General features: G+C 36.6%; 1 pseudogene; it reads left to right on the forward strand.

The window, feature by feature from the left end:
• The first annotated feature begins 1,944 nt into the window (after positions 1-1,944).
• LOC134476375 (heterogeneous nuclear ribonucleoprotein A1-like 3) overlaps positions 1,945-14,205 on the forward strand; it is a 73,216-nt pseudogene continuing 60,955 nt past the window's right edge.

Consider the following 14,205-nt stretch of genomic DNA (forward strand, 5'->3'; position numbering starts at 1 on the left):
AATAAAAGTTTCTGTTTTTCTAAGTAAAGCTAGTTAATCCCAACCTAATTCATATGGTTCTTTTCAGAGGTGCTAATTTGTGATATCTTGGTCATCATGTGTAATGTTACTTTGGCTTCACAAATAGGAAAGCATCCATTGGTTTTGAATACAGGAAAGTCAAGATTAGTGATCTTTACCCTTATCTCTTACCATGCACTAAAATAAAATGAAAATAGATCGGACCTAGATAATAAAACCAAAAGTCTTCTGAAAGATAAAGTTAGGTAAAACTCTTGAAGACATAGGCATAGGCAAGGATTTTCTGAACAGAACCTCAGTTGCACAAGAAAAAACAAAGAATTAACAAATGGGATTATATATTGAATTAAGTTTTCATACAGCAAAGGAAACAAGCAACAGAATAAAGAGACAACCTACAAAATGAGAAACATTTTTGTTGTTACTTCTCAGATAAGACTACTATCTAGAATAGATAAAGAACTAAAACTGTGGGGCTGGGTATTTCACTCAGCGGCATAAGCACCTGCCTTGCAAGCAGGTGGTCGTGAGTTCGATCCCTAGTACCATTAAAAAAAAAAAAAAAGAACTAAAACTGTCAGATCCCCTCAAAGATAAAAGACTTAATGAAGAAACGGGCAAATGAAATGAATAGACACTTCACAGAAGTACAAATGGATAATAAATACATGAAGAAATTCTCAATACCACTGGCCATTAGACAAATGCAAAGTAATACACTTTACTCCAGAAAGAATGGTTGTCTTCAAGAATTTAACAAAAAATGTTGGCAAGGCTGGAATAGGGGGAGGAACCCTTCTACCTTGTGGTGGGATTGTAAACTTGTACAAACACTATGGAAATCAGTTTGCAGATTCTCAAAAAATTAAAACAGAAATTCCATTCCCCTTCTAGACATCTTCCCCAAACAGTTAAAGACTCCATATTACGTGATATATGCATATTTGTTGTATTTCTAGCAATATAATTAAATCTTGGAAGCAGCCTATATTTCCATCAACAGATGAATGAACAAAGAAAATGTGATATTTACCCACAATGGCCTACTACTCTGTCATAAAAATGATAAAATTGAGTCATTTATTGCAAAACAGATGTACCTTGAGATCATGTTAAATGAAATAAATCAGACACATGAGGTAAAATATCACATGATTTCACTTATATGAGAAACCCAAAGCATGAATAATTTAAAGAGTTAAATAAAAGATAAATATTAGGAAGTAGATTTCTAGCAAATGGAAAAGGGATATAGACATGGAAGGAGGAAGGTAGGAAGAAAAGAGAAGGTAAAGTAAAAAGTAATAAGATGTGATCATGTACATGCATCCCCCATGCATTCATTATGTATCACAAACATGCTAATTTTAAAAATTAGTGTTCTTTGATCTTTTTTGTTTGCACACTCCCAAAGATATTTTGAAAAACATGGATCTATTTTCCAGTATTTTATGCAGACATTTAATTTTTTTCATAAAATTAAACAGTTTTGAAGGAAATAATTTCCAATTTTGTGATACATATATTGGCATTTAAAATTAAAACTGTCAGGGTGGAGCAAACATGGTGGATAGGTAACAGCTGGCTATAGAGGCTCCCTGAGATAGTCAACTTAGAATTCAACATAATGCAGTGTGGGAAGCTCTGAACAGAAGGAGATGAATTCTCTCATCCCAAGAAGAACCTAAGGTGAGAAGAACCAATCAAACCATACAGTCCAGGTGCTATTATTGGAACAGCTAAAGGATCAGTGTTCCTGCTGCAGCAGGCGACTTTCCAAGCCATCCAAGGACCCATTGCTTTGACTCACTAGAGGCACAGTCACACTGAGATCAGGAGTTGGCCAGCCGAATGGAGAGCAGAGCGGGTGGGGAGCCTGCATTCACCTGTGGTGAGTGACGGGAGTGGAGCCATTCTACAGAAATGAGGACTCCGGTGGACGACATTCGGGAACTGGGCAGGACTGGCAAGTACAAGGGGCAGCAGTGACTTCAGTCAGTTGTTCCCTTCCCAAACGGGATTGGTGGAGTGAGCTAGGCCTGGGTCACATGACCTGGCTGAGACCCAATAGATTATCCAAAATCAATTCCTTACGGTGGTGGCACACACTAACACAGTGAAACCTCAGAAGTTTGACTAACCCGGAGTGGAGGCGGTGCATAGTAATACAGTGCAGGCCTCAGCAGCTTGACTGATCCAGAGGGGAGAGGCCAGCATACACTGCCCATGTCTGCAACTCATTAGCACACTGCAGTGGGAAGGGTCATCTAGCCAGTGCATTTCAGAAGAATTGTAACCAACAAAGAAAGAAACTGGGGCCTCCTGGAAGAAACAAAAAAGATGGGAAGAGGAAGCAACAACAAAAAGTTCCCATGTCCCAACCCTGAGAGCATTGACCCAGGCCAGTTAAATACAAAGAAGAATGAGAACAGCAAACAAGCAATATCAGACACGGCACCAGTGGACATAAAGAGATATCTTTGGGACCCCATAGACGAGTTCAAAAGGGAAATATTTAGCCAAGTAAAGCAAAATATAAGAAGATTAATAAAAGAGATGCTAAGCACCCCTCAAACAGACACAGACGGAAGAAGAGAGGAACTCAAACAAAGGAGAGAACCATTTGATGAAGAATATAAACAAGGGGCTGGGGATTTAGCTCAGTGGCATAAGTGCCTGCCTTGCAAGCAGGCAGTTGTGAGTTCGATCCCTGGTATCAATAAACAAAATATAGAATACATGAAGCAGATTCAAAGAGATTACCAGGAAATTAAAAACTCTATGGAAAGGTGGCAAATCTGCTTGAAAGAAACTAAGGATAGATTATCCAAACTGGAGGACAGGTTTGCAATGTGGGATTATGAAAGAAAAAACTTTTTAAAAATAACAAGGAAACAAGCAGTAACAATACAAAGATGACAAGAGGATCTACAACTTGAGAATAAAGAATGTGAATGGGGGAAGGGGGCTAAAAAAAAGAATGTGAATGAAGAAGCAGGGGTACAAACAAAGGAACTGCAAAAGCTATTCACAGAAGTAATTAAGGAAAACTTCCCAAACATAGGAAAAGGAAATGATACCCAGATGTATGAGGCATACAGAACTCCAGCCACCTACAACCTAAACAAAGCTACACCCAGGCATATAATACTCAAGATCCCAGAAATTCAATATAAGAACAGAATATTAAAAGCTGTTAGAAACAAGAAACAGATATAGGAAGGCCCATATAAAGGAAGGCCCATCAGAATAATGACAGACTTCTCAACACAAACCATTAAGTCATGAAGAGCCTGGAGTGAAATATTCCAAGCCCTGAAAGAAAATAACCTCGAGCCCAGATTGATATACCCTGATAAACTGTCTCTAGAAATTAATGGAGAAACAAGATGCTTCAAAGACAAAGAGGAACTTGGGAAATTCGCAACCACCAATCCAGTTCTACAGAGAATACTGCAGGGCATTCTAGAGACAGAGGAAAGTACTAGGATTCCAGGAATAGTGGCAGAGAATCTTCAATGAATGGAACAGAAAACAGAATGAAGAGGATAGACAGACAACTGATGGTGAAAAAAAGAGTATAACAGATATGAGGCAGAGAATGTTGGTTATAATCTCTAATATAGATGGCCTTCATACACTAAATTAAAAGAAAAAAAGAACCACACATGGAGTAGATCAGGAGGCAGGGTCCACCAAGATGCTATTTATAGGAAATATAATTAACATGAAAAAGAGTACATGAACTGAAAATCAAATATGAGAAAACAATGCTCTATGTGACTGAGAACCAGAGAATAATATAGGGGCAACGAGACCAGTATTTGTGGATAGGTTGGAAATACAGGAATACAATTAGAGATCAAGTCCAGGAGAGAGAAGGTTTAGAACCACTTAGGTAAACAGCAGGTTGCCTCCCTCCCCAATTTAAAACCAAGGGTCTTGATAAGACCCAAAAATGCACAGTGTACCCTGGGGAAGTGAAAGGGGAGGGAGAGTCTTAAAAAAGATGGCAGAAGATATTGTTAATAGTGTATCAGGATTGAAAACCCACATTACTTCCACCACTCTGCTTAGATAGATTTTATTCTTTTTTATAGATTTTATTCTGTCCCAGTTTGTCTACTTGCATTAGATTTGAGGGCACAGACAGCTATCCCAAAAGCATCAGAACATAGCACAGTAATCATCTTTAATTTGCTATTATCTTAATCTAGAGCCCTGTATGTCTTATACTTTTTTTTATCATGACTGATCTTATTTAAATCTGATTTGGTTGATTACTGTTTGGTATGGACAGATTTTATTCAAAACTGATATGATTGATAGTATCAAGTCTGAGAGTATAAGCAACTACACTGAAGATGACAAGATTCTATGATACACATTTTGGTTTGATAACTGCCTGCTTTTGAAGTTTTATACTATATACAAAGTTGCATTTTTATTAATACTGTTATGTATTGATATATTCAATTATACTATGTCTGATGATATAGCCAGTTCTATTGAACATAACAAGAGACAACACAGGAAATATGGTAGAAGTCCTTGTACAACAGTCTTAAATGTCTTTTTCATTTCATGTGTTTATAGGAATACGTTTTGTTTTGTCTTGCTTTATTTTGTTTCTCCCTCTAATATAGAAAGGATAGAAATACATGTTAAGACTCATGCATGTGTAGAATCTATAAACAGTTTATGAGAACTGATCTTGTGACACATGATGAAATGAACAGATACTTTGAAGAAAAAGAGACACTAAAGTACCTAGAGCTGATCCTGGAGTGTCATAATGTGACACCCAGCAATAGTATTATTCTTTGTTCTGAGTGATATTAGACTGCTTGGGTTTGTTCAATCTCAACATAATTGAAGATATGGATAACTGCATGTATGTTTAAGTGTATAGGATTGATAACCATATTTCTAAATTTTTGTTGGATAATTGAACAGAACTGGTTGCAGTCTCACTGTTTGAATTCCCACTTTATATGCTCCACTTTGGTATCTTGAATAACTATTTGTAAGAGGACAATCTGTAGTTATCAACTAGTGATTTCTTACTGTTTATTTTTTCTTTGAAAGTATGTATTATTTCTACCCACTTTCTGTTTTGTTTAGTGTTTCTTTAAATAAAACTTTTTTTAAAAAAGACACTATACTACCCAGTGCTGATCCTGTATTGTTTGTTCAGAATGACTTTAGCCTGCTTAGTTTGTTTAATCCCAACATAAATGAAGATATGGATAATTGCATGTATATTTACATATATAGGACTGACAACCATATTACTAAGTTTTTTTGGATAGTTGAACAGAACTGATTGCAGTCTCACTGTTTGAATTCCCACTTTATATGTTCCACTTTTGTATCTTGAACAACTATTTGTAAAAGGACAGTATGTAAACATTAACTAGTGGTTTCTGTTTATTTTTTCTCTGAACGTATGTATTATTTCTACCCATTTTCTGTTTTGTTTAGTCTTTCTTTAAATAAAATTTAAAAAAATAAAATTAAAACTGTCAGCTAGGTGTGGTTGCACATGGCTATAATGCCAGCCTGCTAGGAGGCTGAAGTGGGAAGATCATAAATTCAAGCCCAACCTGGAAGATTCAGTCACTTAGTGAATACTATCTCAAAAAAAAAGTGGGGAGTCGGGATGGGGATATAACTCAGTGTAAAGGCTATGGGTTCAATCTCCAGTACCAAACTAGAACAAAAATAAAATATACATAAACTGTCCCACAACTCTTAACTCTGTTATATTCTTTTTTTTTTTTTTTTTTTTTTGTCTTTTTCCTTTTTATCGGTACCAGGGATCAAACTTGTGACTGCCTGCTTGCAAGGCAGCGGCTTATGCCGCTGAGCTAAATCCCCAGCCCCAACTCTGTTATATTCTAATGGAATAGGACTGTGTTATAATCTAACATAGTAAACACTGTGGTAATTTGATACCATTTAAAGTTATTTCTTTAGCTATCAGAAATGTAACACTGTTCCCTTTTCTTGAACTGTTATAGTTTTGTTATCCTCATAGAATTTTGTACTATTATGTTTTCATGCTTTCTAATTTGTTTATAAACCTATCATAGTTCTCGGTAATAAAATTACCATTTTAACATTTTTATTTCACATTTTTGTTTTAATTTTTGAACATATAATACTTTTACCCAAAAATAAAAACTAGTACAAGGGTTTTAGCTCAGTGGTCAGTTACTTGCCTAGAATGTTATGATCCTCAGTATCACAAAAAAAATACATATAAATACAAAACAAAGAAAAGTATTACATCAAGACGAGCTATTCCCACATCCATGCCTTTCTACCTTGTCTCAACCCTCTAAAAGCAACCACTTTTATTAATTTTTAAATTTTTGGGGGGAGGGACAGTGTTTCTTTATATAAATAAAAGCAAAATTGAATATATTTACAACAATTGAACATACATTTTCTTCCCCTTTACATGAAGATGAGTTCCTTTATTGCATTTTTAAGACTTCAGAATGAAAATCTAAATAATGAAAATGTACTAATTAGACCAATATTATATCACACTCTCCATAAGAACTTCTCCTTTCCCTTTTGCTTTAAGAGTAAAATAAACTCACAGAATACAACTTGGATTCTTCAAGAATATTTCAGAAACTCATGGTGCTCTTACTTCTTGAATTTAATAATAACACAGTTGCTGTTAATAGCAAGCCTGGGCAGATATGTTTTGTTTGGTTAGTGCCATGTTTACGAATTCGGATACTTTACATAAACATCAGATTTCTGGCTCTTTTTAAAACTAGAAGCTTGGCTGATCAAGCCTTTCATTCACACACCAAACAAAAGTTGGTACAGCCTCTGTGTGGCACCTGTGCTTGTGTCACAGTCCCTTTCCACACTGTTCCTGTTTCAGCCCCATCATTTATTTATCTGTGCTGCCTGGTCTCTGTTGAGATTTGGCTTTGTGACCTGAGTTAAAATCATAGCAAGTGATTTGGCAAAGTGGACTGTAACAGAAGCTTCTTGCACTCTTCAAATTAGGAAGCAAGAAAGGGACTGGTTAAGAAGGAAGAAACTAAGTTCTGGGTAATGTTCCATTAAAAAGAAGCCAAGGGGTAGGAATGGTGCTCACTGGTAGAGCATTTACCCTGCAAGATCAAGGCCCTCAGTTGCACCTCAGTAGCACAATGAAAAAACAAACAAACAAAATTAAAACCTTTTACCTGAAATAATTCTCCAGGTAACAGAATCAGCTGGGCCTGGTGTCACATGCCTATGATTCCACTAGGGAGGCTGAGACAGGAGAATCACTGCAAGTTCGAGGCCAAAATGGGCTACAAAGTGAATTCAAGGCCAGCCCAAACTGCAAAGTGAAACCCTGTCTCAAAAAGACAAACACACATACATATATGCACAAAACTAACCACAGCAACAAAAACCCCCAAACAGAATCCAACAATAAATACCTTTTTTTTTTTTTTTTTGAGATAAGGTTTGAGATGTAATTCAGACTGCTGTTGAACTCACTATGTAGCCCAGTCTGGCCTCAAACTTATAGCCATCCTCCTGCTTGCCTCCAAAGTGCTGGAATTACGTGTGCACACCACCGTGTCCAGTTTAAACGAATACTTTCAGAATGTCTAGAGGCCTATAGTTACTGTTTATGTCCCTAGGTAGTGCAGGGGATGTGTAAGATGAGGTGGTGATTGAATATGTTCCCATAGAAAAGTGAAATCAGTTGTGATTTAGTCATAAGCACCTAGACTAAAATGAGAGACAGGGCTCTTTTAAAATCTTCTATGAAAAGGTACGTTGGATTTTAGAACAAAAAATACAATGGCTTTAATTTTCCACTGACACCACCACCAAATATTAAGAATCTTTTGCATCCAGAAGGTTATAAAATACTGTTCTGAATGTGGAAAACAAGAAATTTATCATGAAATAGAGCAAATACTTTGTGAGTCTGGTTTCAATATGGAAAGTGATTCTTTAAAAAGTCATTAGAATGTGAAGGCAAATTCCAATCATGTCCCTAGTACCTAGCATAGCACCTGGCATATAAAAGATAATCCAAAACACTTATTGAAAGAATGAAAGAATAAATGAATAAATAAGGCTGCCAGGAAGATAAATAGTATAAAAACAAAATAGGTTTTAAAGATTTTTTTTTTTTGAGACAGAGTCCTGCCAGTTTAGACTGACTTTTTATCTGGTGCAGTCAGGCCTTGAACTCACAGGGATCCTCCTGCCTCAGCCTCCTGAGTGCTAGGGTTATATGCATGCAGCACCATGCCTGATTTACAAGGTGTTTTAAATGTGAAACTAACATTTAAAATGTGAAACAGAATCACAAATGTTAATTTTTATTTCTTTTATTTGTTTTTAAAATGAGATCTTGGTGTATTTCCCAGACTGGCCTTAAACAATCAATCCTCTTGCCTTAGCTTCCAGAGTAGTTGGGATTATAGGCAGAGGCCCCCGCGCCAAGCTTGTCTATTATTTTTATTGGAACATTCATTGAAAAATCTGGGATTCTTTGAAATATTTTTCTAAGAAATTTAAATGTATAACAATTTGGTGCTTGTATATTGTTTGATTTGAAGCACAACAATATAATTCTAGAAATCAAGTTTCTCCTAATCAAAATGTTGCACAAGAGGACTTGTATTGAGAATTCATAATGACTAAAGCAAGTGAGTCAGAAACGAACAGCGAATGAAACCTGCCTCATGGAAATTACTGAAAGGATCACCTTATTAAGGAGCAAAGATATGAACCTGTCCTGAGACAGAATACTTTCTGCCTCTGGCAATAGTTTCAGGGTTTCCGTGTGGACTGTCAGTGTCGTACTATTAAAACAGCACTTAAGGGGCTGGGGATTTAGCTCAGCAGCATAAGTGCCTGCCTTGCAAGCAGGCAGTCGTGAGTTCGATCCCTGGTACCCATAAAAACGAAAAAGACAAAAAAAAAAAAAAAAAAAACAAAACAGCTTGAATTAAAACAGCACTTCACAATGTGGTCTCACTAGTCTTTTACTTTTATATATCAAAAGGGGTGATTTGTAGTGTTTTCTTCCTTATGACCACTCTAAACATGTCCCTGTGTCTCTTGTACACAGGAATAATCATCCTAAGCCAGGAAATATCCAGTTGGCTCAGATGACAGCCAAGACCTTAGAGGACCCAGATGTTTCCTTGTTGATTGCTTCCAGTAAAATCAAGCCAGAGCCAACCAATTCAGAAAATATAATAAGGCTTCTAGACTTCTTGTGGAGCAGATTCCTTATCTTTTCTTGAGTATTGGCTGTTCCTTTTTTCCATGTTGGTTAGAGATCTAGTTGAAACCATTGGAGACAGAGACTTTAAATTTTTCCATGTGCTAACTGTGTGATCTTGGGAAAATTACTTAAAATCTTTATGCCTGCTTCATTTTCAGTAATGGATGAATTAATCTATGTAAGGATTAAATGAAGTTAGGAGTAATAAAGCACCTAGCATAAAGCACAGCATAGAGTAAGCACTGAACACAAATGAATATCTAACATGCCATAGTAAAGCCATATATAATTATTATTGTTATAGAAATTCATGGAGAGCAGCTTTAAAATATCTTCTTGCTGGGCACAGTGGTACATACCTGTAATCTCAGCACTCAGGAAGCTGAGGCAAGAGAATCATTGTGAGTTCAAGACCAACCTGAGCTACAAAGTGAGTTCAAGGCCAGCCTGAACTGCATAGCGAGACCCCATCTCAAAAAAGACAAAAAATAAAATAAAATAAAAATCTTCCTGTGGGGACCAAGAGAGGGGAGAGAAAGAGGAAGAAAAAAGAATTTGCACATATGCCATCTCTGCACAATGAATGTAATGATTATGTACTATGAACACATATTAGTTAAAAAAAGGAGGGGGGGCCTAAAAAATTCTTCTCAAAAAGCTTTAGGTAAATACTCATTTTCATTTGAAAGGAATGAATTTATCCACATAAATTAATGTTCCTTTTTAAGCATTTAATTATTTTCTGATTTGTTTTAATTGTGTATAATTTCATGACAGATTTTTGGTCATTTTTTCCCATTAAAAAGTTCTAGCCAGGCATGGTGGCATATATGCTTGCAGTCTCAGCTATTTGGGTAGCTGAGGCAGGAAAAACAGCAGAAGCTACAAGTTCATGACCATCTGGGAAACATCGCAGGATTCTGTCTCCAAAAAAGAGAGAAATGGTATTGATTATTAAAACTAATCATTTAAAACTCCCATGTATTAAAAAAATTTATGAAACATTCTTTCATTTTGAAGATTTTATGATACATTGTTATCATTAATCAGTCTTTTACTGTTAAACTTAAATACCCAGTTGAAGACCATCCTCCACCACTGATTAAGACAGGGTTGACAGGTGGGCATGGTAGTACACACTTGCAATACCAGTACTTGGCAGGCCAAGGCAAGAGAATCACTGCAAGTTCAAGTACACCCTGGGCTACATAGTGAGTTCAAGCCCAGCCTGAACTACATAACAAGACCCTAAGGGAGGAGAGCGATGAGGATGGCAGATGATAGGGATAATATTCATTTAGCCTTCTGAGCTGTCTGGGAAGTCTTGGTAACCTTGCCAGCTCCAGTAGCTTCTTTATCCAGCAAGATAATCCAAAGGAAGTGTCTCAGTTATTCCTTGTTGCTGGACGAAATACCCAAAATCCACAATTTAAAGGAGGAAACATTTATTTTAGCTCACAGGCTTCTTTCTTATTCCCCTTTTTATTCCACCTGTGCTATAAGCCTGTAATTGGTTGGAGCAACCCACACTCAGGGTAGGTCTTCCCCCCTCAGTAAATCCATCATTCACACCCGGAACTATGCTAAACCGATCAGTGGACTGATCTAGTACTATATACTTAGGATCCAGTCATTCCCGAAAGCACATGACGCTCTGTGGGAGTACATCTAGATATAAACCATTACAGGACGATCATCAGGGAAGCTCGAATTTAAAGCCGTTTCTCTCCCTCTTTCTCTCTTTTCCTTCCTCCTCCTCTTCCTTCTCCCTCTTTCTCCCCTCTCCCTCTCTGTCTCCCCTTCCCTTCTACCTCTTCCTCTCTCCCTCTTCTGTCTTCCTCTTGCTGTCTCTTTCTCTCCTGGAGAATGAACTCAGGCCTTCACAGTGAATTACATTCCTAACCTTTAAATTTTTTTTTATTTTGAAACAGGGTCTTGCTAAGTCACCGAGTTGCTCAAGGTGGGCTAGAATTTGTGATCCCTCTTCCTCAACCTTCCAAAGTGTTGAGATCGCAGGTGTGCACTGTATCTGCCACGTCATTTCCGTCTTTATGACTGACTTCATCCTTGAACCAAAGCATGCTGGCACTTGGCTCCAGCATGTTGTCACCATTCTAGCCAGAAATTGCCACAAATGTTACTGTGCCAGGGTAGTAGCCAATTTTCTTAATATTAGTGGTGATTTACTTAATAATTTCCTTGTATCTCTTCCACTTGAAGATGGCTCAATGGAATTCATTGTGGTCACACCAAAAATTAGTTGTTTCACTCCTGTGTGTAAATTAGAAGTGCATACTCAAGGGCCTGCTATTCTTGGAAAGATGAGCTTCACATTTATCAACAACAATAGTAAGAATCAGGGGAGCACAATCAGTCTGAGATATGCTTGTAATTATGTATTTTTAAAAATAAAATCCAGGGGCTGGGGATTTAGCTCAGTGGCATAAGGGCCTACCTTGCAAGCAGACAGTCGTGAGTTCGATCCCCGGTACCGATAAAAAAGAAAAATACAAAAAATAAATAAATAAATAAATAAAATCCAGGTGCATCGGTGATAGTCACATATTTGCTGATCTTAAATTTCTTTTTTTTTATTTTTTATTATTTATTTATTTATTGTCTTTTTCGTTTTTATCGGTACCAGGGATCGAACTCACGACTGCCTGCTTGCAAGGCAGGCGCTTATGCCGCTGAGCTAAATCCCCAGCCCCTTGATCTTAAATTTCCATAGGGTCATGTTAATAGTGATTATAACTCAATAACAACATCCAGTTTATCCACAACCCAGGCATACTTCTCAGATTTTTCAGTGGTTGCTTTGGCTGCTTTCACCACATTTGTAGATCAAATGGGTTGTAGTGGCAGACTTGCTCAAATCTACAATGATGTGGATGTATCTTTTCCTTTTTGACTTTGATTTAGTGATGGTTTTCATGACTTTTATGTTCTGGCAGCAAACTCCTTGTGAAAAGCCATTAATTTTACTAATAAACCAAACTTGACCCAATAGGTACCAAGTCTTACAAAACTATTGGCCTTTGTTAATACTTTGCATGTCTCTGTGTGTGTGTTGCTGGAGGAAATTGAACCCAAGGCCTCACACATGTTCTACAACTGAGCGACATCTCTGTGCTTAAATAGAGATCTTACTGAACTATGTCACCCATGCCACTGTCTTATTATGCAGATCATAATGGAAGTAATCTAATAATTTCTTGATGATAAAGGATCAGACATTATAAAATCACACATCTTGCATCTTGGAAGTAGACTGAGCATGGCCTGCTAAATACCAGAGAGTGGACAATTAGTCCCGAACACATACACTAGAATAATTTGAATATAATGATATACCAAAACATGTGTCAAAATATTTCAGAGTGTTGCGCTATGGTTCACAAAGCAGTTGTCAATGGATGGCACAAGGGAAATAGTTGGACAAAGTCAGGCTGACACAGAATCAAGTAGTTCAGAAAGAAATGTTACCCTGGAATTCAGTGGGTTAGAGGTGCTAACTGGGGTATCTATTCAAAAATTTATCAGGATCTTTAATTACCATCTATGTGTAAAGCGGGGTTCAGAACCTGGAGGTCAACTGTGGTATACAGGAAGTGAAATTTGGGAATAGAGATGTACACAAATAAGAACCTGTACCTATAAGAACAGGGTCTCATGGAGAGAGCTGAAGTTTAGAATCTCATCAAGGAAAAACCAGTGTCAAAGATGACTTGACCTTGGATTATGGACTGTGAGGACAATGTTGGTCAAAAATCTTTCTCAGATAAGAAGAGGGTGAATAACATGCTCAGGGGCATGCTGTGAAGGTGTACAACAAGAATTCTATCATAGAATGTCTAACTCTAGATTTCAGCTTCCTGCTCTACCCAGTTTAAAATAAAACAAATGTTATACTATTCTGGGAAATATAGAAAGAAATATATTTAGATTTCTGATGCCAAGGAAAATTCTGTGTAATTCTAGTGTGACATAATTTGTAACTTTTTTTGTTTTGTTTTGGTTTGAGTTTTTGAGACAAGAGTGTCCACTATATATTTGGTCTTGAACTCACTATTTAGCCCATGTGGACCTAGAATTTGTAACAATTCTCCTACCTCAGCCTCTCTGAGTGCTAGGATGAGAGGTGTGTGCCACCATGCCCAGTTGATTTGCAACTTTTGAAGGGACAAAAATGAATTACATATTTATAAAAGCATATTGTTAGTATGAAACTGCTTGTTATATGTGTACCTTAAAATTAACTGTCATAAATTCCTACTATCTAAAAATTAAGCTCTTTAGAATAAACCAGTGAATTCTTACAAAAATAATACAATTCAATTAGATTAAAAATTAAATACTAGTCTCAAGTTATTATTGGTGTTTGTAAATGTTAAATTATTTTACACATTTAGAAAAAAATCTAAACTCAGGGGTTGGGCTGTCTGTAACTTATAGGTATCATGCCTTTCTAGCTTGAGTACAGACCTGCATTCAATCCCCAATCTGCAATTAATAATAATAAACATTTAAAATCCAAATTTACATGTTCAAAACTTGATAGTAAGCACAAGACATTTAGTTCAAAGGGAATAAATTTTCATGATATGGTATCATGATATGGAAAATCATGATATGGAATGATAGGGAAAATGACATATTAGTAAGAATCAATGATCTACTGGGGTTCTTATTTTAAATTCTTTTTGATGACTCTAATTCATAACCTGTATTACCAACAATAAAAGGCTTTCTATGTGAATTAACATTTTTTCTTTGTATTTTCTATTATTGCCTTCCTACGATTCACTGCTAAAGAAGCCTAAGCTGCATTTCCTCTTGATCACTCCTTATTAAGCTCTCTCTCTCTCTCTCTCTCTCTCTCTCTCTCTCTCTCTCTCCATATATATATA

Source organism: Cavia porcellus, unplaced genomic scaffold (assembly GCF_034190915.1).
Source record: "Cavia porcellus strain 051 isolate PalLab524CR breed Dunkin Hartley unplaced genomic scaffold, mCavPor4.1 scaffold_1, whole genome shotgun sequence".
Taxonomy (NCBI): domain Eukaryota; kingdom Metazoa; phylum Chordata; class Mammalia; order Rodentia; family Caviidae; genus Cavia; species Cavia porcellus.